Below are 23,178 nucleotides of genomic sequence, written 5' to 3'. Positions count from 1 at the left end.
CAAAGAGCAAAGATTAAAGAATTCTCCCACATGACTTCCAGGAAAAGGCTTACTGCCAAGAGCAACCCTTCCCCATTATCACCGATTTAAGACCCCACTAGGCCCCCTGTTTCCCTGGGAAAAAACCAGACACACGCACCACAAATTCCCAGTCTATGCCCTATCAATGATGTGTTGTTGTTTAGCCGCTTAGTCACTGCAACGTCGTGGGCTACAGCGTGCCGGGCTTCCCTGTCTTTCACAATCTCCTGGAGTTTGACATTGTGTGGCTTGTCATGGAGAGGATGTGACCCTGTATCATGACCATTTATGCTGTTCTATTGTATTTCAACTTCCTTGAACTTGTTTCAGATATTCTCAGGAAACTCTCTGTGGATGCTCTTTCCTTCTCTGGTAGTTAACTAGTTGATTCTTTAGGTTCAGTTGTCACTCCCAACCACCTGAGCTCAGGTGCTGTAGCCTCATTTCTTAACTATTTGATCTGAGTGATTTCTTAGAGTGAAAGAGTTTTCTCCCCAGTAAGGTAGACACAGATCTTTCTCTAACGTGCTGTTATGCTGATGACAAGTTCATCCGTGTGAAGTCTTTAGAGTAATGCTTAGTGTGTAGGACGTGCTGAAACACCTGTCATCAGTGTGATGATGTCGTCATCATCACAATGTGTGTTCTTTTAAAGTCATTGTGGACTTTGTCATCTCTGAAGACACCAGTCTTGCTGTAACTCATCTAGATAGTGACACTATGTCACTCAGTGTGTTGAATGTAACACTTATGCATGGACAACCCAGTTTGGTTTTAATTTGTGTATTTTTCATGTATTGTCCACATACATGACACATTCATCTTGATTGCAGGATATTAGTTCAGTTCAGTTCAGTCGCTCAGTCATGTCCGACTCTTTGCAACCCCATGAATCACAGCATGCCAGGACTCCCTGTCCATCACCAACTCCCGGAGTTCCCTCAGACTCACATCCATCGAGTCAGTGATGCCATCCAGCCATCTCATCCTCTGTCGTCCCCTTCTCCTCCTGCCCCCAATCCCTCCCAGCATCAGAGTCTTTTCCAATGAGTCAACTCTTCGCATGAGGTGGCCAAAGTATTGGAGTTTTAGCTTTAGCATCAGTCCTTCCAAAGAACACCCAGGACTGATCTCCTTTAGAATGGACTGGTTGGATCTCCTTGCAGTCCAAGGGACTCTAAAGGGTCTTCTCCAACACCACAGTTCAAAAGCATCAATTCCTCGGCGCTCAGCCTTCTTCACAGTCCAACTCTCACATCCATGTATGACCACTGGCAAAACCATAGCCTTGACTAGATGGACCTTAGTTGGCAAAGTCATGTCTCTGCTTTTGAATATGCTATCTAGGTTGGTCTGAACTTTCCTTCCAAGGAGTAAGCATCTATTTAATTTCATGTCTGCAGTCACCATCTTCAGTGATTTTGGAGCCCCCCAAAATAAATTCTAACACTGTTTCCACTGTTTCCCTATCTATTTCCCATGAAGTGATGGGACCAGATGCCATGATCTTCGTTTTCTGAATGTTGAGCTTTAGGCCAACTTTTTCACTCTCCTCTTTCATTTTCATCAAGAGGCTTTTTAGTTCCTCTTCACCTTCTGCCATAAGGGTGGTGTCATCTGCATATCTGAGGTTATTGATATTTCTCCCAGCAATCTTGATTCTAGCTTGTGCTTCTTCCAGCCCAGCATTTCTCATGATGTACTCTGCATATAAGTTAAATAAGTAGAGTGACAATATACAGCCTTGATGTACTCCTTTTCCTATTTGGAAGCAGTCTGTTGTTCCATGTCCAGTTCTAACTGTTGCTTCCTGACCTGCATACAGGTTTCTCAACAGGCAGGTCAGGTGGTCTGGTATTCCCATCTCTTTCAGAATTTTCCACAGTTTATTGTCATCCATAGAGTCAAAGGCTTTGGTATAGTCAATAAAGCAGAAGTAGATGTTTTTTTGGAACTCTCTTCTGTTTTCCATGATCCAGCAGATGTTGACAATTTGATCTCTGCTTCCTCTGCCTCTTCTAAAACCAGCTTGAACATCTGGAAGTTCACGGTTCACGTATTGCTGAAGCCTGGCTTGGAGAATTTTGAGCATTACTTTGCTAGCGTGTGAGATGAGTGCAATTGTGCGGTAGTTTGAGCATTCTTTGGCATTGCCTTTCTTTGGGATTGGGATGAAAACTGACCTTTTCCAGTCCTGTGGCCACTGCTGAGTTTTCCAAATATGCTGGCATACTGAGCACTTTCCAAAACTGAGCAATTTCTAAATTTGCTGGCAGCACTTTCACAGCATCATCTTTCAGGATTTGAAATAGCTCAACTGGAATTCCATTGCCTCTACTAGCTTTGTTCGTTGTGATGCTTTCTAAGGCCCACTTGACCTCACATTCCAAGATGTCTGGCTCTAGGTGAGTGATCACACCATGGTGATTATGTTGGTCCTGAAGATCTTTTTTGTACAGTTCTTGTGTGTATTCTTGCCACCTCCTCTTAATATCTCCTGCTTCTGTTAGGTCCATACCATTTTGTCGTTTATGGAGCCCATCTTTGCATGAAATGTTCCCTTGGTATGTCTAATTTTCTTAAAGAGATCTCTAGTCTTTCCCATTCTGTTGTTTTCCTCTATTTCTTTGCATCGATCGCTGAGGAAGGCTTTCTTATCTCTCCTTGCTATTCTTTGGAACTCTTCATTCAGTTACTTATATCTTTCCTTTTCTCCTTTGCTTTTCACTTCTCTTCTTTTCACAGCTATTTGTAAGGCCTCCCCAGACAGCCATTTTGCTTTTTTGTATTTCTTTTCCGTGGGGATGGTCTTGATCCCTGTCTCCTGTACAATGTCATGAACCTCTGTGCATAGTTCATCAGACACTCTATGTATCAGATCTAGTCCCTTAAATCTATTTCTCACTTCCACTGTATAAAAGTAGGGAAAACCACTAGACCATTCAGGTATGCAGGATATCATAATCTTAGCAAAAAGGGGAAATTATAAATTAGAGTTGAGACCAACAGTTTGCTTGAAGCAGCTTTTAATGGATCTATCAAAACATTACTTCAACTGAATTGAGCTTTACCCCTCTTACCTCTTCTCATTTTGTGTGAAACTAAGAATCCTCCTCAGGGCCCGTTGGTGAAATGTGTTTTCATTTCAGGCACAATTGACCTTCAAGGATATGTTCATAGATTTCACTCCTGAGGAGTGGGAATGCCTGAACCCTGCCCAGAGGACCTTGTACCAGGACGCGATGGTGGAGACCCTCAGGAACCTGCTGTCTGTGGGTGAGGATCACTTCCCCCTGAAGTAGGGATCTTCCCTGGGGTACCTCTGCATGTTCCCTCTGTACCTTTTGAGATCCAGTTTTTCTTGACTAAGCTCGAAACCTTGTTGACTCACACATGTAAAGCTTCCTGATTGGCATCAGGAGTTTAAACTTGACTTTCCTTCAGGTGACCTGCCCACTGTGTGATACACATGGAGTTTCTCCACAGCTCGAGTGTTTATAAAGCTGATTTCAAACTTTGAAATATCCAGTTGCCTGTTTTCTAGCCCTGTGTTCTTGGTTCCGTAGTTCTTAGATAGGAACTAGATACCTGCTGCATATTATACTGTATATTATACTATTCCCTGTGCATTCAGAAGGAGATAGATAGTAAATTCATTTGAGAAGTATTTTTCTGTCGGTTTATAATATCCTCACTCCTTGGCTGACAAAAGAGCTGCATTCTACACCTGCCAATGCAGGAGACACGGGTTCGATCCTTGGTCTGGGAAGATCCCACATGTCACAGAGCAGCTATGCTTGTGTGCCTCAACTACAAGCCAGCACTCTAGAGCCTGGAAGCTACAACTACTGAGCCCACATGGGACAAGTACTGAAGCCCATGCACCCAGGAGAAGCCGCAGCAAGTGAGGAGGATGAGCACTGCAACTGGAGCGTAGCCCCTACTTGCTGAACTTGGGGAAAAGACCAAGCAGCAGCGATTACTCACCCGAGCCAGAAGAAATCAAATGTATTAAAAATAACAGATATATTTATTAAAAAAAGAAGAGAGAGTGGTTGGATTCTGGAAGAAGCCACAGTATGTGGCATTACTTCTGAGTAGGAATTTCTGTTGCTTATCTGAACATTACCTCCATTCTTGTGGCACAAGAAAGAAGACCCCTGGATTGTGGAGAATGAGGTGCTAATAGCAAACATCCAGATGAGTGGGAAAGTATCCACAGTGTGATCACAGGTCAGCTGTCACAAGGACAGAGAAGAAGCCACACCATTCATGGTGTTTGGGAAACTCTCCAAGTGGGAGAGTTCTGTGAGAAAACAGATGTTTAATGTTTGTGAACTCTCACAGGAGATTTTTCTTCTCCCTAACTTACAGCTCTGTTCTTTGACCTGTGAAATGTACAGTACCCTCGAGTGGTGCTGTAACCCCCACAGAGATGAAAGCAAGGTCTTTTTTGGGGGGCTTGTACTGAGTCTTTTTTGGTATGTGGACTTCTGTCTATTTGAGACGAGTGAGGGCTACTCTGTAGTTGCAGGGAGCATGGTTTCTCATTGTGGTGGCTTCTTTTGTTGTGAAGCACAGGCCCTAGGCACAAGGGCTTGAATAGTTTTACCATACAAGCTCAGTATCTGTGATTCATCAGCTTAGTCTCCATGACATGTGAAATCTTCCCAGAACAAGAATCAAGCCCATGTCTCCCATATTACTAAGCAGATTCTTACCAGGGAGCCACCAGGGTGTTAGGGAAATTAAATAAATAGTCTTATTTAGGCTTCAAGACAAAGCAGTGCATTCTTCTGACCTTGCTTCTAACCTGCATGGAAACTGCCCTGAGTCTGAATGTCCTGACTGTCTCCTGTGAATGCCAGGCTTGCAGCACCATAGATAAGATAGGGGACAAATCGTGACATCGTTCAGCCTTTGCAGGGGCCCTTGCCAACCAACCCCAGGTTTAACACCATCCAAGTTGGTGCCTGGATCCTCCTCTCAGCTTACCGTGAGGTAAATAAAGTTAACTTAAAACTGTCTAAAGAAAAGTTACAACTGGAAAAAGAATTACGTGATTTGTGAGGATGATTACCCATATTACAATGTCACATTATATTTTGGCTGATCAAATCTTCACTTTTTAAGTCAACTCTCTTTAGCCAGCACACAGCTCCAATAGTGTCCCCCACTGCCCTTTCTCTCTCCATTCTTTGTCCTGTTGTAGCCTTACACCCCTCCCAACCCCTCTGTCTCCTTCTCCATCAGCTGGTCCCCTTTTAACTGCCCCAGTCTCTGAGCGGGGAGGGGGAGCTCAGGTTCCCCCACACTAGCAAGTTTGTTTACCCCTTTAGATTCTTCTGATGAAAGATCCCCAACTCCCTGGAGAGACATTCCAAGATTTTTATCAATCCTTCTGTCCCTGTTATCACAGTCAATTTGAGCACTGTTCGATCTGTATTATAGCCATAAAGCTATGACTATAGAAAGGAAAGATAACTTTTTTGATGCAGGATGGCCATGATATTGTTTAGACTCTGGAGAAAACTGGTTAAGATGAATTCTTTTTTTTCTTTGGAAATGCAAAACCGGTTCTTTTTACCTGTGGAATTAAAAACAGCAAGTTTGTTTAAAAAGGCCTGTCGAAAAAAAAGTTTAAAGTTAACCTTTGCCAATGCTTCCCAGATGACTCTAGTGGTGAAAAACCTGCCAGCCCCTGGGGGAGACACAGGAGAAGTGGATTTGATCCCTGGGTAGGGAAGATCCCCTGAGAAGTGAATGGAACCCACTCCAGTATTCTTGCCTGGAGAGTACCATCATGGACAGAGGAGCCTGGTGGGCTACAGTCCATGGGGTTGCAGGGGGTTGGACAGGAGTGAAGCGACCCTGCATAGTGTGCAACCTTTGCCATGTCCTGGAAATATGTAACCCATTTTTCCAGGGATTTCAGTCTTGGGCAAATTAGAATTTTAAACCACGGGGCAGGGGGTGGGAAAAAAAGAGTGAAAGAGACATTTTAAATCTCAGGCAGGAAAGTATGAGAGCTCTCATGTCTGTCGATCTGCATTTATGTTTATCTCAATGTGTGTCTTTGTTTTTGGATAATATTGCTGAGGTTTATTTGTAAATAAGCTCTAATTCAATTGTTTGTAAAAAAAAAAAAAAAAAAAAGAAGCACTTACAAATCAAACAATTACAAGAGAAATTAACCTAAATGAATTTCAGGTTTATGTGAACTGGAAAATATTCAATATTAAATATCTAGTATTAATGTTTCTTTGCTAATTTAATTAAGACATGTCTTGAATCTTCAACATTGTCTCATACATTTATTGTACCTACTTATAAGGTTGTCAACAGTTAAAGTAACTCAAGTGAAGAAACTTTTAAGGGAAGACAGCAAATGTAATTGGAGCTTTTAGATAAACTCTGTCTAAAATAGTCTCTCCAGATTTGAATAACCTGAATTTCTAGGGTTGTGCTAAACTGAGTGATGAAAGTTCGTTGACTATCTAGGTTATTTCCAAATAAAATAAGATTCTGAAACACATATTACTGAAAACTCATTTCCTCTTACAGAGAAACTAAAGAGATTTTGGACTATTAATGACTACGTTTGGTGCCACCCTGAGACGTTCTCTATAGGAAAGCAAATATTCTTAGACATTATCACTAGTCTTATTCTTAGACATTTTCACCAGTCTACAAAATGCTCACCAGTCTACAAAATGCTAATATAACAGACAGCTCATGGTTGCTTAAGGAAAGTAAGACGTGTGTTTTTAGTAAGAAAGGTATGAGAAATATTGGTCAATCACCTTGCTTTGTCTCCTCTGGTTAATTTGTCTCAGGACCCTCCCTTTGGGTACACAGGCACACCCTGGATCTTGAAGTAAAGGCTTCTCAGAGGAGCAAAACTCATTATGGCCTGGAATGATCCTCTGACTTTTAACTCCAAGGTGCCTTTCTGCACTTGTGTACTGTCTCCTTCATCAGACAGGGTTTTTTCCTTTCTTTGTCCTTGCCATGACTGTTCCCTTAAAGTAAGAGACAAACTGGCTGTTTACCCTGTTTTTGTTGGCTGTAAATTCCTCGACCGGAGCCGACCTATCTCTTATCTCAGGGCACGCAAAGAGGAGGGCAGCTGATTGTAGATGTCCAACCTGCAGCCCTTCCAACTGCTACCTCAAAATTACATTTTATTAAGGAAAATGGAAAGTACTTCTGACTTACACATGGCTATTTCTAAATGAACAAAGTGATTTTTTTTTTAAAGAGAGAGAGGTTTCATGGAGAGTGGACTCCAAGAAAAGAGGTCCCAGAAGGCAAGGTCTTTATATGTTCTGCAACAATCTGTCATTTGACTCCTGTCAATTTTGTTGCTTGACTTTGGGTAGCATGTGATGAGGTATTTCAAAGGGATTTACTTCCCCTTGTCCCCCTCCTGTGGTAATTAGTGCTGTTAGGTGCATTGACTGTTGCGTGTTTTATAGAAAAAATAAGAAGTTACTTTTTCTTTTTTTGCTGTGACAATGGCAGTCTGGTTCCTAGTTCTCCATTCATGGATGGAATCTGTGCCCCCTACAGTGGAAGCACATGGTCCTAACTACTGGACTACAGGGAGTTTGTCTCAAAGGTTACTTTTGCTTAAAAGATATATTTACTTCCTGTCATGCTTATTGTGACATGTCTCTTTGTCTACATTGCATATTGTATGTTGTTATTTTACATTTCATGCCCAAGAGAGTTGTCTCTGACTCTAGTTAACTAAGTTTTCCAATCACATTATTTTATCTGCATAACAGTACGTTAAAAATTTATTTAAAATTTGTTTGATTTTGGCTGCACCAGGACTTTGTTGCTTCAGGGGCTTTTCTCTACTTGCAGTGAGCAAGGGCTACCCTCTAGTTACAGTGCATGGACTTCTCATTCTAGTGGATTCTCTTGTTGCAATGCGTGGTCTCTTCTGTGTTTGTGCCGTAGTTGTGACTCCCCAGCTCTAGAGCACAGAATCATCACTTGTGGCCTACAGGCTTAGTTGTTCTCAGGCATGTGGGAATTTCCTGGATCAGGGATCAAACCTGTGTGCCCTGCACTAGTAGGTGGATTCTTTACCTCTGAGCCACAAGGGAAGCCCCAAAGCTTGTTCCTTTACATGTATCTTGGAGCCAGTGAACTGGGTGAGTTTAGGTTACTGTGTAGATAGGGAGTTGATGTATTGAATGATTATTGTGTAAGTAGAGAATGTTTCACTTACTTTTTGTTTTTTAAAAATGACAGTCTTTTGTATTACACACTATAACTGACATGAACCACTTGTTAATGTCATAAAATGCCTATATGTCTATCTACTGATAGATTTCTAAGAGGTATTTGGAAAACGGTTTATTTTTTTTATTTTTTAAATTATTTTAGGGAATTCCCTGACAGTCCAATGGATAGGATTCAGTAGTTTCACTGCAGTGAGCCTGGATTTAATCCATGGTCATGGAAGTAAGATCTCATAAGCCATATAGTCCAGGGAGGGGGGGGGGGGGGGAAATATATATATATATATATATATATATATATAGTTTACAGAATTCTTTATTTTCTCAATGTAGTATTTTTTGAACAGTTACTAACTGCCATTTATTTTTTACATTATTCATTAGAATGCTTCTTTTGCATTGTTTACCATTCCAATGTATTGCCTTTTGATGCTTGTTTGCTCAGTTGCTCAGTCCTGTCTGACTCTTTGTGATCTCATGGACTGTTGGCCACCAAGCTTTCCTATCCATGGAATTTTTTTTCAGGCAAGAATAGTGCACTGGGTTGTGATTTCCTCTTCCAGGGGATCTTTCCTACCCAGGGATTGTATCCCACTATGCCGTGTCTTTTGCATTGGCAGGCAGCTTGTTTACCAGTGAGTCACCTCTCTAGTCCTGTATGTTCTTTACCATTTAAATATGTATAAGTATACATAAAGTGTGTACAATATACCATTAGTTTCTCCTCAATTATGAGACAGCAGTGTGTTTAGTACAAAGTAGGATGATCTTTGAGGTCATGGTGGGAAAATATGTTTTGTTTGTCAACTGACATGAGTTTGCATAAAATGAATGTTTTCTGATTGTGTTTGAAACTAAACTACCCTAAAATTAATTTGAATTACTTCACTCTTTTTTAAAGAGTTCTATTCATTTATTGTTCTATAGTTTTAAGGTCATCATTGTGAAGATTCATAATTCTGTTCAGGATGGATATGACTTTTGGTATAATATCATGTGTTCAACAGGAAATTATTTATTTATGAATTGTAACTAATAGAATACCTGTGGTTCTTTATGTCTTGTAGATATGTCTCATATACATATGATGAAGAAATTACAGGTAAAAGCAAACAGTAGTAAAGGGGAAATTTTTTAAGAATGATGTTTGGAAGAGCTGAAAGCCTTGAAAGCAAAGATTTTCGCCTCAGGAAGATCCAGGAAAATATACATGACTTTGACTGTATGTGGACAGATGATGAAAGAAATGACAAAGGAATCTCTACATCCCATAACAAAAACCTCATTGATGGAAGAGATCATCATAGTAGAAGTGATGCAGGAAATAGACCTTTTGAAAGGCACAGATCAAGCTTTCAGGATGAATTGCAGATGGTACAATCTGAAGGGATAATTTTTGAATGTAGTCAAGTTGTGACAGATGTCAGCGCCTCAGGTTTACCATCTCAGAGAACTCGTAATGTCTGCAAAGGCTTTTCTCATAAAGATGAGAATGCTGTTATGCATCCTTGAGAAATGTTACCAGACCATGAAACAAAAAACAAAAGACCTTACAAATGTAATGAATGTGATATAACCTTTCTTCAGGACTCAGAAATCACTGGACATCAAAGAATCCATACAGGAGGGAAACCATATAAATGCGACATGTGTGGCAAGGCTTTTAATCAAACTACAAAACTTGCAGTTCATTGGAGAATTCATACTGGAGAGAAACCATGTAAATGTGATGTATGTGACAAGGCTTTTATTCAAATTGGAAACCTTGCAGTTCATCGTTATATTCACACTGGAGAGAAACCATATAAATGTGATGTGTGTGGTCACTGCTTTAAACAAAGTACACACCTTGAAAATCATCAGAGAACTCATACCGGAGTGAAACCATATAAATGTGATGTTTCTGGAAAAGCCTTTAGTGTAAATGCAAGCCATGCAGTTCATCAGAGACTTCATACTGGAAAGAAACCATATAAATGTGATGTATGTGGCAAGACTTTCATTCAAACTTCAAACCTTGCAATTCACGAGAAAATTCATACTGGAGAGAAACCATATAAATGTGATGTATGTGGCAAGGCCTTTAATCAAGCTGAAAAATTTGTAATTTATTGGAGAGTTCATACTGGAGAGAAACCATATAAATGTGATGTATGTAGCCTATGCTTTACTCAAAACTCACAGCTTGCAGTTCATCAGCAAACTCATATGGGAGAGAAGCCATACAAATGTGATGTATGTGGCAAAGGCTTTAGTGAAACTTCAAGCCTTGCAGTTCATCGGAAAATTCATGCTGGAGAGAAACTATATACATGTGATGTATGTTGCAAGGCCTTCAATCAGACTGCAAAACTTGGACTTCATCAGAGAATTCATACTGGAGAGAAACCTTATAAATGTGATGTGTGTGGCAAGGCATTCAGTCATACTGGAAACCTTGCTGTTCATCGGAGAGCTCATACTGGAGAGAAACCATATAAATGTGATGTATGTGGCAAGGCTTTTAGTCAAACTGCAAGCCTTGTAGTTCATCAGAGAATTCATACTGGAGAGAAACCATATAATTGTGCTATATGTGGCAAGGCTTTCAGTATAAGTTCAAGCCTTGCTGTTCATCAGAGAGTTCATACTGGAGAGAAACCACATAAATGTGATGTATGTGGCAAGGCCTTTAGTAGAACTACAAGCCTTGCAGTTCATCAGAGAATTCATACTGGAGAGAAGCCATATAAATGTGATGTATGTGGCAATGCCTTTAAACCTTGCAGTTCCTCAGAGAGCTCATACTGGAGAGAAACCATATAAAGGTGACATGTGTGGCAAGGCCTTTAGTAGAACTACAAGCCTTGCACTTCATCAGAGAATTCATACTGGAGAGAAGCCATACAAATGCAATGTATGTGACAAGGCATTTAGTCATACTGGAAACCTAACTGTTCATCAGAGACTTTATACTGGAGTGAAACCATATAAATGTGATCTGTATGGCAAGACTTTCAGAGTAACTTCACACTTTGCTGTTCATTTGAGAGCACATACTGGAGAGAAGCAACATAAATGTGATTTATGTGGCAAGGGCTTTAATGAAGCTGCAAAGCTTGCAGTTCATCGGAGATTCCATACGGGAGAGAAACCATATAACTGTGATGTATGTAGCAGAGCCTTTAGTCAAACTGAAAACCTTGCAGTTCATCGGAGAATTCATACTGGAGAGAAATCATATAAATGTTATGTATGTGGCAAAGGCTTTAGTGAAACTTCAAGCCTTGCAGTTCATCGGAAAATTCATACTGGAGAGAAACTATATAAATGTCATGTATGTTGCAAGGCCTTTAATCAGACTGCAAAACTTGGACTTCATCAGAGAATTCATACTGGAGAGAAACCATATAAATGTGATATATGTGGCAAGGCGTTTGTTTGTACTGGAAACCTTGCTGTTCATCAGAGAGTTCATACTGGAGAGAAACCATATAATTGTGGTATATGTGGCTTTCAGTGTAAGGTCAAGCCTTGCTCTTCATCAGAGAATTCATACTGGAGAGAACTTTACAAATATAAAAATTGTGACAAACCATTTAGGCACAGTCATCCATAACTCATCATCAGGCAGTTCAGACAGGAGAGAAACCATATAAATATGATGTATATGGCCGGTGCTTTACTTGAAATGATGAACTTAGAAACCATTGGAGAATTCATACTAGAGAGAAACATTAGAAATGTGACAGTTGAAACATTTTAGTGCAAATGTCGTGAGTGTGACAAAGCCTTTAGTCAGTGTTCAGGCCTTATAATTCAGAGAATTCATACTGTATAGAAAACATACAAGTGAAATGAATGTGTCAGAGTTTCTAGTGCATATTCAGCATTAACTGCCCAGTAGGCAGTTCATACAGAAGAGAAATTATGTGCCTAACCCTGCCGTTGCAGATCATTGGCTTAAGTATTATATATTATGATGTAAACAAGTTTTTTTTTTTTTTTTTATCATATAAGTATTTGAAGTTTTGTCATCATAAGCATGGAACAGAAACTTTTATAAAGAAGAATGCATTTCTCATTAGAAGTTTTTTTCTCTCATTAATAATCTTTAAAATTTATTTTTGGCTATGCTAGGTCTTCATTATGCTGGCTTCTTTCTCTTTTTGCAGCAGTAGGGCTATGAATTCTCCACATAAACTTGGTTGGGGTATGGTTGGAGACTGGCATTTTGATGCTTCTTTTGGTCAGTCCAGAGGACTCAATGCCTTTTTGTTTTGGGGGCTGTGCTGAGCCTATTTTTTGCTGTACGTGGGCTTTCTCTAGTTGCAGCAAGCAGAAGCGACTTTCTAGTTACTTGCGTTCAGGCTTCTCACTGCTGTAGCTACTCTTGTTGCAGAGCACAGGCTTTAGAGTACAGGCTCAGTACTTGTGTTGCATGGACTTAGTTGCTCCAACGCACATGGTATCCTCTCAGACCAGGGATCAAACCCGGGTCCTATGCATTGGCAGTTAGATTATTTACCACACCACCACCAGGGAATTTCTACTCCTGGTGGTGCAGGAGTAAGAGACGCGGGTTTGATCCCTGAGTTGGGAGGAGGGCGTGGCAACCTATCCATGGCAGAGGAGTCTGGTGGACTACAGTCCATAGGGTCCCAAACAGTCAGACATGACTGAAGAGACTTACTTCACAGGCACAGGGAAGGATTATTCATAGACTCTGAGGACCATCAGCTCCATAGCAATCTGTAGTGCAAAGACTTATTCTGGAGATGATACAGCTGCTATTTCTTGCTGCCAGTGCAGTGGGGTTCTCTCCATGTCTTTCCAAATCACGTGCATGTGCCACATACCTGAACAATACAAATAAACAGGAACTCTTGTGAATGGATGGTGGGAATGTAAATAGTACATGGGAAGCAGTATGGAGGTTCCTCAAATATTACAAATAAAACATGCATAGGACCTCACAGTCTCACTTCTGATTATATATCCAAAGGAAGCAGAATCAGTATATTTTAAAGAATGTTTATTTATTTGACTGCAGTGGGTCTTAGTTGTGGATCATGGGATCTTCATTGCATCACACAGGACGTTTAATCATGGCATGGGGGCTCTGGAGTATGCAGCCTTTGTCTTTGCAGTGCCTGGGCTTAGTTGCTCCGCCTCCTGGGGGATCTTAAGTCCCCATACTATTTCTGAGGCTCCAGAAGCAAAAGCAGGGGTGTGCCCTGCTTTTACGAAGGATTGAACACAAATTCTCTTTGTTGCAAGGCAGATTCTTAACCTGGAATTCCTGTGACCACCAGAATGTCCTGTGAAAAATCAGTGATTTGAACGAGTTACCTGCATTTGTATAACCAATATTTCTTTATCCACAAAAATCATTTGTAGAAATAACCTAAATGTTTGTTGACAGATAAGTCAATTATAAAAACGTGTGTGTGACAGGCTTCCCAGGTAGTACTATTGATAAAGAACCACCTGCCCCTACAGGAGACATAAGAGATGAAGGTTTGATCCCTGGGTTGGGACGATGCCCTGAAGGAGGGCATGCCAATCCATTCCAGTATTCTTGCTTGGAGAATCCCATGGACAGAGGACCCTGGTGGGCTAAGGTCCATAGTGTCACAAAAAGTAGGACACGACTGAAGTGTCTGAGCACACAGCACATGAGACAGACTGGGACCTGAGGCCCTTTACTGCAGGGCTTGCTCCTGGACAAATGTCTCCTTGGGCATCAGAACACAAAGACACTGTAAGGGACCAAAGAAAATGTAGTCACCCACATGTGCAGTTGGAGCAATTCTGAACAATAAGAAATTAAAAGGCCACAGACCAGCTGCTATTTCTGAGGTTCCAGAAGCAAAAGCAGGGATGTGACCACCCCACCCCATTTAGGGGACCGGCCTACCTCCCACTCCCACCTGTTGGAAAACAGCAAGGGAAACCTACTTTTTCTTGCTCTTACTGCGGCAGGAACCCCAATAAAGCCCTGCCTGAATTTGTCCTCTGGTCTGTTAATTATTTCTATTAATTAAAGACCCCAAGGTTCCAGGTAAGTTATGTACACACACGCATATATATATATATATATATATATATATATATATATATAGACATATAATTCAGCCATAAAAATGTAGATTTTTGTCACTTAAGACAACTTTGATGAATGTAGTGAACACTATTCTAAGTGAATTAAGACAGAGAAAAACATATGTGCTAGCTTACATGTGGAATAAGAGGAAGTGACAGTCGTACCAGACAGTAGGATGGTGGTTATCTGGAACTGGGACGTGGTGAAGATATATGGGAGATATTGGTCCAAAGGTAGAGACTTTCAGACGTAAAATGAGTATGTTCTAGGGAGCTCTGTGCAGCTTGCTGACTATAGGCAATCCTACTTTGTTACTACAGCTTGAAATTTGCCAAGAGAGGAAATCTTGCGTTCTCACCACACACACACACACACACAAACATGGGAATTGGGAGTTGATGTGTGTTTTCAGTTGCTAAGTCGTGTGCAACTCTTTGGCAACCCAGTGGACTGTGGCCTGCCAGGCTCCTCTGTCCATGGGTTTTCCCAGGTAAGTATACTAGTATGGTTGCCATTTCCTTCTCTAGGAGATCTTTTTGAGGTGAGGATTGAACCAAAACTCCTGCACTGGTGCCGGGAGCCAGTGCGAGGAACTCTGCCTGTGGCAAAGGTCATGAGGAAGGAGGCTCTGCATACACAAAGGCGGAATTGAGCCTCAGGTGTCCCCCTGGAAATTTTCGAGCATCCAGCCCCAAAACTAGAGTCTGCCTACTATACTGCTTTGTGCTCTCACCTACACCTCTGACTTTACAGGGGGCCGTCCCCCACCACCTCTCTCTGGAAAAGAGTTAAATTATAGCTCCAGTTAATAAAGTTCCTGGGCGTGACAAGAGTGTTTTTGTTCACAACCGTAAGAGGCATGAGATGTTCTAAACTGTCTAAATACAGATTCCTTTGAGCAGTTAAAAGATTGATTAGAAACTGTATTGGTGAAGGTTTTTCACTTGTTGGGCCAATGTTTGCTGCTAAGTTTCCATATCCCTTACCTACTGTGTCCCTGGCAGTATATTGATTAATATAATTGGTGTATAGGAATGTAAGTAGTAGCTTTAATATTTGTAACCTTGGACCCTTGAGTTAATTCTTTTTCTTGTCATAGCCCACCACACCTTTGCCCTATAGGAATGCAACTTTATCTAATGCTTTTGGAGGGTGGCGCCTGACTAATCACCTTTAGAGAAAAATAAGTCTTCTGCAGAAAGGGTCTTAAAATGTTAACAGGCCTCTGGGCCAGAAGATGATGTAAATCACCTAAACTTTTGTATATGATAAGCTTGCAGGAAGAAAGCCTGGCTTACTGCTGACTCTACCCCTTCCCCTATTATCCTCTATGCATAACTTAAGGTATAAAAACTACTTTGGAAAATAAAGTGCAGGCCTTGTTCACAGAAACTTGGTCTCCCCATGTCGTTCTTTCTCTCACCTTCTGGCTGAATTTTCATCTGGGGCGTGGAGGCTCGTCAAGCCTACTCACTATGCCTGGGCTTCTAAGATCTGACCGGGGAGGACTTAGTGTTTCCTCTCCTTCGGGAGAATGGGAGGATGCCTGCAGCCTACGTAGGTGAAGTAAATTCCTTGCTTTGGAATTTTATTAGCTTTTCACATAAACCAAGTTATTCAGCTTCTTTTCTCCACTGAATTTCCTCACTGAACTATCCTTATTTAACCACTGTATATCTTTAATTCTATCGTATCCTGATCGCTGAAGCTGTCTCCCCTTTGAAACCTCTAACTCCACCGGGGCTGGACCCCGGTACACTGGCAGGCAAATTGTTTGCTACTTAGCCACCACAGAAGCCCATTTTGATGACTGGATTGTGATAAATATTTCACAGTGTGCATATGTCATACCATCACATTGTGCATATTATATGTACATATACCCTTTTCATTAGTCAATTCAATCTCAATAAAACTGGAAAAGTGGGGAGTATGCAGGGCTTGATTTCTTGAGTGGTGCTCATCCAGGCTATAAATTACGGCAGTGAGGCATTTTGCAAATACCTTTGTACCCTGATTAGAGATTTCCCTTCAGAAAGTCTGGGTGGGGCTGATTACCAGGGATTTTTTTTAAAGGGGCCCCAGTGCATCTAGCCTTGAGCATCAGGACTTTTGAGTCCTTCACTCCTGAAGGCTGAGGTGCTCGACTCTGCATGAGGATGGACTATGGCCTGGTCTATGACCTCAAGGGAACTACTGGGTCAGCTGAGGTCCTCAGTGCTGTTGTGTGTGTGTGACCTCATCTGGAGGGAAGTATGGTTGAAGAAAGTATGTGAAAACTCGTTTTTATCAGTGTGGGTGTTTACTGTCCTGAGTCCCTCCTATGACAGTGGGCAGTAGAGGACTGTCTGTTCCACATGGTGAGGTCTTCCCTGAGTGTGTGGTTGGGGCACAGGAAGGTAATGTGTTAGTTGTAAGCATTAAACAACATCTTTTCAACTAGCATGACAGATCTCTAAAGACTCATGATACCGGAGGGAAAAGCTCAAAAGATGAGGAAGAAGAAAGAAAAGTCAGGGATGGGTTTTTCTCAGGTAAAGTCATATTATGAATTTATTCTCAGTCTGTTCTTATTGAAATGCCCTTCTCTGTGCTAACTAATCATTCTGACGCTGAAGTATCCTACCTGACACCTTTCTATTCACATTCACCTGGGACCTTCTCTTAGCGCTTGTCATCTCCTCTTAGATCCCGTCTCCCCATGAACCAGTGACCTGCACCTTGTGAGGAGGCTCCCCTGGGCACTGTCCTAGGCATGACTTCACACGCATGGTTTGGAGCTGTGGTCTCAGTGCTGTTGGGCAGCAGGGATTGCTGAGGGCCCATCTGGATGCACTGTCTGCACTCTGTCAACCAGGGTAAAGAAACTGTATCTGGAAGTCAGTTATTAACATGCCCAGTACCTGAAAAATCTGGAAAAGCAACCAAATGGGAAATCAGTTCTGACTTTTTATAGTATCTTTAAAACTATATGAGGACCTCCTTCAATTTCCTAGTGTTTGGGAATGGAATGGAAAGTTCAGAAAGAGATCTCAGGACTAGATGGTGTTTCATATCATTGTCTGTTGCATCTTTTTTCTTCATTTTCAATTTCTTTCTTTCTTTCTTTTTTTAAATTATTTCCATTTTAAAAAGTTCTGTCCATTGTCTATTTAAACCATGAAACCAAGTTTACTAATACTTTTTGCCTTTTCTTCTTGGTTGCAAGTTGCATCTTGCAGCAGGATATTGGTTCCTGAGGAGGAATTGAACCTAAAACCCCTATAGTGGAAATGCAAGGTCTTAACCACTGGACCACCAGGGAAGTCCCAACTTTACTAATTTTGATTCATTATTTATTTTGGAAACCATATTTAATGTAGGAAATTAGAGACCAAGAATTTGCTCCAAATAGCTTTCCATGGATTTATCAGAATATTATTTCTACTGAAATGATCCTTACCTCTTTTTCCTCTTCTCCTTTTGTGTGAAAATAAAAACTCTGCTCAGGGCCTATTGGTGAAATGTATTTTCATTTCAGGGACAGTTGACCTTCAAGGATGTGGCCATCAAATTAACTCCTGAGGAATGGGAATGACTGAACCCTGTTCAGAGGGCCTTGTACAGGGATGTGATGTTGGAGACCCTCAGAAATGTGCTCTCTGTGGGTAAGGATAACTTGCCTCTGAAGTTTGGGATCTGCCCTGGGGGTGTGTCTCTGCATTTTCTCTCTATGCCTCTTGGTAGCCCGTTTTTCGTGACTGACGTCAAAGCCCTGTTGACTCAGACATGAAAAGCTTCATGATTGGCATTATGAATTTAAACTTGTCCTTTCTTCAGGTGATCTGCCCACTACATGATACACAAGGAGTTTTTCCAGAGCTTAAGTATTTATAAAGCTGATTTCAACCTTTTGCAATATCCAATTTCCTATTTTCTACCCCTATGGTCTTGGTTTAGTAGCTCTTTAAAAGTAATAGATATTTTCATATTGTACTATTCCTTACGTATTCAGAAGGAGGCAGAGGCGAAATGAATTTGTGAAGTGTTTTTCTTTCCATCTTTAATGCTTTAATCAATATTCACACCTTGGAATTCATCAGAGAGTTCATGCTGGAAAGAAACCCTATAAATGTGATGTATGTTGCAAGGCCTTTAGTCCAAATGCCAAGCTTAAGTTCATCAGAGAATTCATACTGGAGAGAAACTATATAAATGTGATATATGTGGCAAGGCCTGTAGTCAGACTGCAAGCCTTCTAGTTCATCGGAGAATTCATACTGTAGTGAAACCGTATAAACGTGATGTTTGTGGCCAGTGCTTTACTCAAAACGCGAGCCTTGGAATTCTTCAGAGAATTCATACTAAAGAGAAAACTTACAAGTGTAATGAGTGTGACCAAGATTTCAATGCACATTCAGCTCTAACCAAGCATCAAGCAGTTCATACAGAAAAGAAATCATATAAATGTAATTTATGTGGCAAAGACTTCTGTTACAGGTTTATCTTATGGTTCATTGGAGAATTCATACTGGAGAGAAACCATATAAATGTGATGTGTGTATCTGGTGCTTTATTCAAAATGCACATCTTGGAATTCATCTGGGAATTCATGCTGGAGAGAAACCATATAAATGTGAGGTATGTGGCAAAGCCTTTAGTCAAAATGCACACCTCACAGTTCATCAGAGAGTTCATACTGGAGAGAAACCATATAAATGTGATATTTGTGGCTGGTGCTTTACTCAAAATGCAAACCTTGGAAGTCATCAGAGAATTAATACTGGAGAGAAACCTTACAAATGTAACATGTGTGACAAAGACTTTAGTCAGATTTCTGGCCTTCTAATTCATCAGAGAACTTATACTAGAGAGAAATCATACAAATATAATTAGTGTGGCAAAGCTTTCATTGCACATTAGGCAAAACCACATAAATGTAATTTATATGTCAAAGCCTTCAGTCACAGGAATCATTTTGCAGATAATCAGTGAAAGAAAACTGCACAAATAACGGTGGGTATGGCAAAGCTTTGGATTCTGAGTTCAGAACTAACTAACCATCATGTAATGAATTCTGTGATCTTACCCATGTAGTGATTGTGGCAAGTGTTTTAGAAGACATTCAAACCTTACAAATCGTGAAAACAAATCATACTGAAAAGAAGCCATACATTTAGAGTGCAGTAGATCTAAAGGGGACCATAAGGTAACCTGTACATGACAGAAAGAATGTAAATGTAATATATGTGACCAGTGCTTCAATACAAGTCTCATTAGTCACATCATCAGGGAATTCATAATGCAGAGAAATCAAATGTAATGAGTGGGGCAAATGCATCAGGTAGCATTCAGGCCTCAGAGAAGGCAATGGCACCCCACTCCAGTACTCTTGCCTGGAAAATCCCATGGATGGAGGAGCCTGGTAGGCTGAAGTCCATGGGGTCGCTAAGAGTCGGATACGACTGAACGACTTCACTTTCACTTTTCACTTTCATGCATTGGAGAAGGAAATGGCAACCCACTCCAGTGTTCTTGCCTGGAGAATCCCAGGGACGGGGGAGCCTGGTGGGCTGCCGTCTATGGGGTCGCACAGAGTCGGACACGACTGAAGCGACGCAGCAGTAGCAGCAGCATTCAGGCCTAAAAAGACATCAGGTGATCCATAGGCAAGAGACCTTACAAATGTAATCATTGCTGTGAGGTTTTTGTCAGGTGTTTCCATTTAGGCTTCATGAGAAAATTGATAGTATAATACATAGAAGCTATGTTGATATAATGAGTGTGTCAAGGCTTTTAGACAACAGTCTGAATTTAAGATTCAGTAATGGAGTAGCTATCATGGTCAACAAAAGAGTCCAAAATGCAGTACTTGGATGCAATCTCAAAAACGACAGAATGATCTCTGTTCGTTTCCAAGGCAAACCATTCAATATCACAGTAATCCAAGTCTATGCCCCAACCAGTAATGCTGAAGAAGCTGAAGTTGAACAGTTCTATGAAGACCTACAAGACCTTTTAGAACTAACACCCAAAAAAGATGTCCTTTTCATTATAGGGGACTGGAATGCAAACGTAGGAAGTCAAGAAACACCTGGAGTAACAGGCAAATTTGGCCTTGGAATACGGAATGAAGCAGGACACAGGCTAATAGAGTTTTGCCAAGAGAACGCACTCGTCATAACAAACACCCTCTTCCAACAACACAAGAGAAGACTCTACACATGGACATCACCAGATGGTCAACACTGAAATCAGATTGATTATATTCTTTGCATCCAAAGATGCAGAAGCTCTATACAGTCCACAAAAACAAGACTGGGAGCTGACTGTGGCTCAGATCACGAGTTCCTTATTGCCAAATTCAGACAAATTGAAGAAAGTAGGGAAAACCACTAGACCATTCAGGTATGACCTAAATCAAATCCCTTATGATTATACAGTGGAAGTGAGAAATAGATTTAAGGGACTAGATCTGATAGAGTGCCTGATGAACTATGGATGGAGGTTCGCGACATTGTACAGGAGACAGGGATCAAGACTATCCCCATAGAAAAGAAATGCAAAAAAGCAAAATGGCTGTCTGAGGAGGCCTTACAAATAGCTGTGAAAAGAAGAGAAGCAAAAAGCAAAGGAGAAAACGAAAGATATAAGCATCTGAATGCAGAGTTCCAAAGAATAACAAGGAGAGATAAGAAACCCTCCTTTAGCGACCAATGCAAAGAAATAGAGGGAAACAACAGAATGGGAAAGACTAGAGATCTCTTCAAGAAAATTAGAGATACCAAGGCAATATTTCATGCAAAGATGGGCTCCATAAAGGACAGAAATGGTATGGACCTAATAGAAGCAGAAGATATTAAGAAGAGTTGGCAAGAATACACAGAAGAACTGTACAAAAAGGATCTTCATGACCAAGATAATCACGATGGTATGATCACTCACCTAGAGCCAGACATCCTGGAATGTGAAGTCAAGTGGGCCTTAGAAAGCATCACTATGGACAAAGCTAGTGGAGGTGATGGAATTCCAGTTGAGCTATTTCAAATCCTGGAAGATGATGCTGTGAAAGTGCTGCACTCAATATGCGAGCAAATATGGAAAACTCAGCAGTGGCCACAGGACTGGAAAAGTTCAGTTTTCATTCCAATCCCAAAGAAAGGCAATGCCAAAGAATGCTCAAACTACCACACAATTGCACTCATCTCACACACTAGTAAAGTAATGCTCAAAATTCTCCAAGCCAGGCTTCAGCAATACATGAACTTTCAGATGTTCAAGCTTGTTTTAGAAAAGGCAGAGGAACCAGAGATCAAATTGCCAACATCCACTGGATCATCGAAAAAGCAAGAGAGTTCCAGAAAAACATCTATTTCTGCTTTAATGACTATGCCAAAGCCTTTGACTGTGAGGATCACAATAAACTGTGGAAAATTCTCAAAGGGATGAAAATACCACACCACCTGACCTGCCTCTTGGGAAACCTATATGCAGGTCAGGAAGCCACAGTTAGAACTGGACATGGAACAACAGACTGCTTCCAAATAGGAAAAGGAGTACGTCAAGGCTGTATATTGTCACCCTGCTTATTTAACTTATATGCAGAGTACATCATGAGAAACTCTGGGCTGGAAGAAACACAAGCTGGAATCAAGATTGCTGGGAGAAATATCAATAATGTTTCTCCCACATATGCAGATGATACCACCCTTATGGCAGAAAGTGAAGAGGAACTAAAAAGCCTCTTGATGAAAGTGAAAGTGGAGAGTGAAAAAGTTGGCTTAAAGCTCAACATTCAGAAAACGAAAATCATGGCATCTTGTCCCATCACTTCATGGGAAATAGATGGGGAAACAGTGGAAACAGTGTCAGACTTTATTTTTGGGGGCTCCAGAATCACTGCAGATGGTGATTGCAGCCAAGAAATTAAAAGACGCTTACTCCTTGGAAGGAAAGTTATGACCAACCTAGATAGCATATTGAAAAGCGAGACATTACTTTGCCAACAAAGTTCCGTCTAGTCAAGGCTATAGTTTTTCCAGTGGTCATGTATGGATGCAAGAGTTGGACTGTGAAGAGGGCTGAGCACTGAAGAATTGATGCTTTTGAACTGTGGTGTTGGAGAAGACTCTTGAGAGTCCCTTGGACTGCAAGGAGATCCAACCACCCCATTCTAAAGGAGATCTGTCCTGGGTGTTCTTTGGTAGGAATGATGCTAAAGCTGAAACTCCAGTACTTTGGGCATCTCATACGAAGAGTTGACTCACTGGAAAAGACTATGATGCTGGGAGGGATTGGGGGCAGGAGAAAAAGGGGACGACAGAGGATGAGATGGCTGGATGGCACTACCGACTCGATGGATGTGAATTTGAGTGAACTCCGGGAGATGGTGATGGATAGGGAGGCCTGGAGTACTGCAATTCATGGGGTCTCAAAGAGTCAGACACGACTGAGCGACTGAACTGAAGGAAGTCATTCTGAAGGAAAAGCATACAAGTGATAATGAGTGTGTAAAACCTTTACTCGGGGCTCATATCTCACCTATCATCAGATGACCCATACTAGGGAGATCCTTACAAATGTATGTAATGTGGCAAGGCTTTTAGGTGCTGCCTTAAACTCAGTTCAGTTCAGTTCAGTTCAATTGCTCAGTTGTGTCTGACTCTTTGCGACCCCATGAATTGCACTATGCCAGGAGTCCCTGTCCATCACCAACTCCTGGAGTTCAGCCAAACTCATGTCCATCGAGTCGTTGATGCCATCCAGCCATCTCATCCTCTGTCGCCCCCTTCTCCTCCTGCCCCCAATCCCTCCCAGCATCAAAGTCTTTTCCAATTA

The 23,178-nt window shown here is 41.2% G+C and overlaps 1 pseudogene; it reads left to right on the top strand.

Annotated features, from left to right (window-relative positions):
• The first annotated feature begins 11,025 nt into the window (after window positions 1–11,025).
• Window positions 11,026–12,050, top strand: LOC147354490 (uncharacterized; annotated as a pseudogene).
• Window positions 12,051–23,178: the final 11,128 nt, after the last annotated feature.

Source organism: Bos grunniens, chromosome 18 (genome assembly GCF_055505025.1).
Source record: "Bos grunniens cultivar Pamir isolate PY7600 chromosome 18, Bosgru_T2T1.0, whole genome shotgun sequence".
Classification (NCBI taxonomy): domain Eukaryota; kingdom Metazoa; phylum Chordata; class Mammalia; order Artiodactyla; family Bovidae; genus Bos; species Bos grunniens.
The sequence above is the reverse complement of the archived record's forward strand: the minus strand, read 5'-3'. Positions and strand labels throughout refer to the sequence as shown.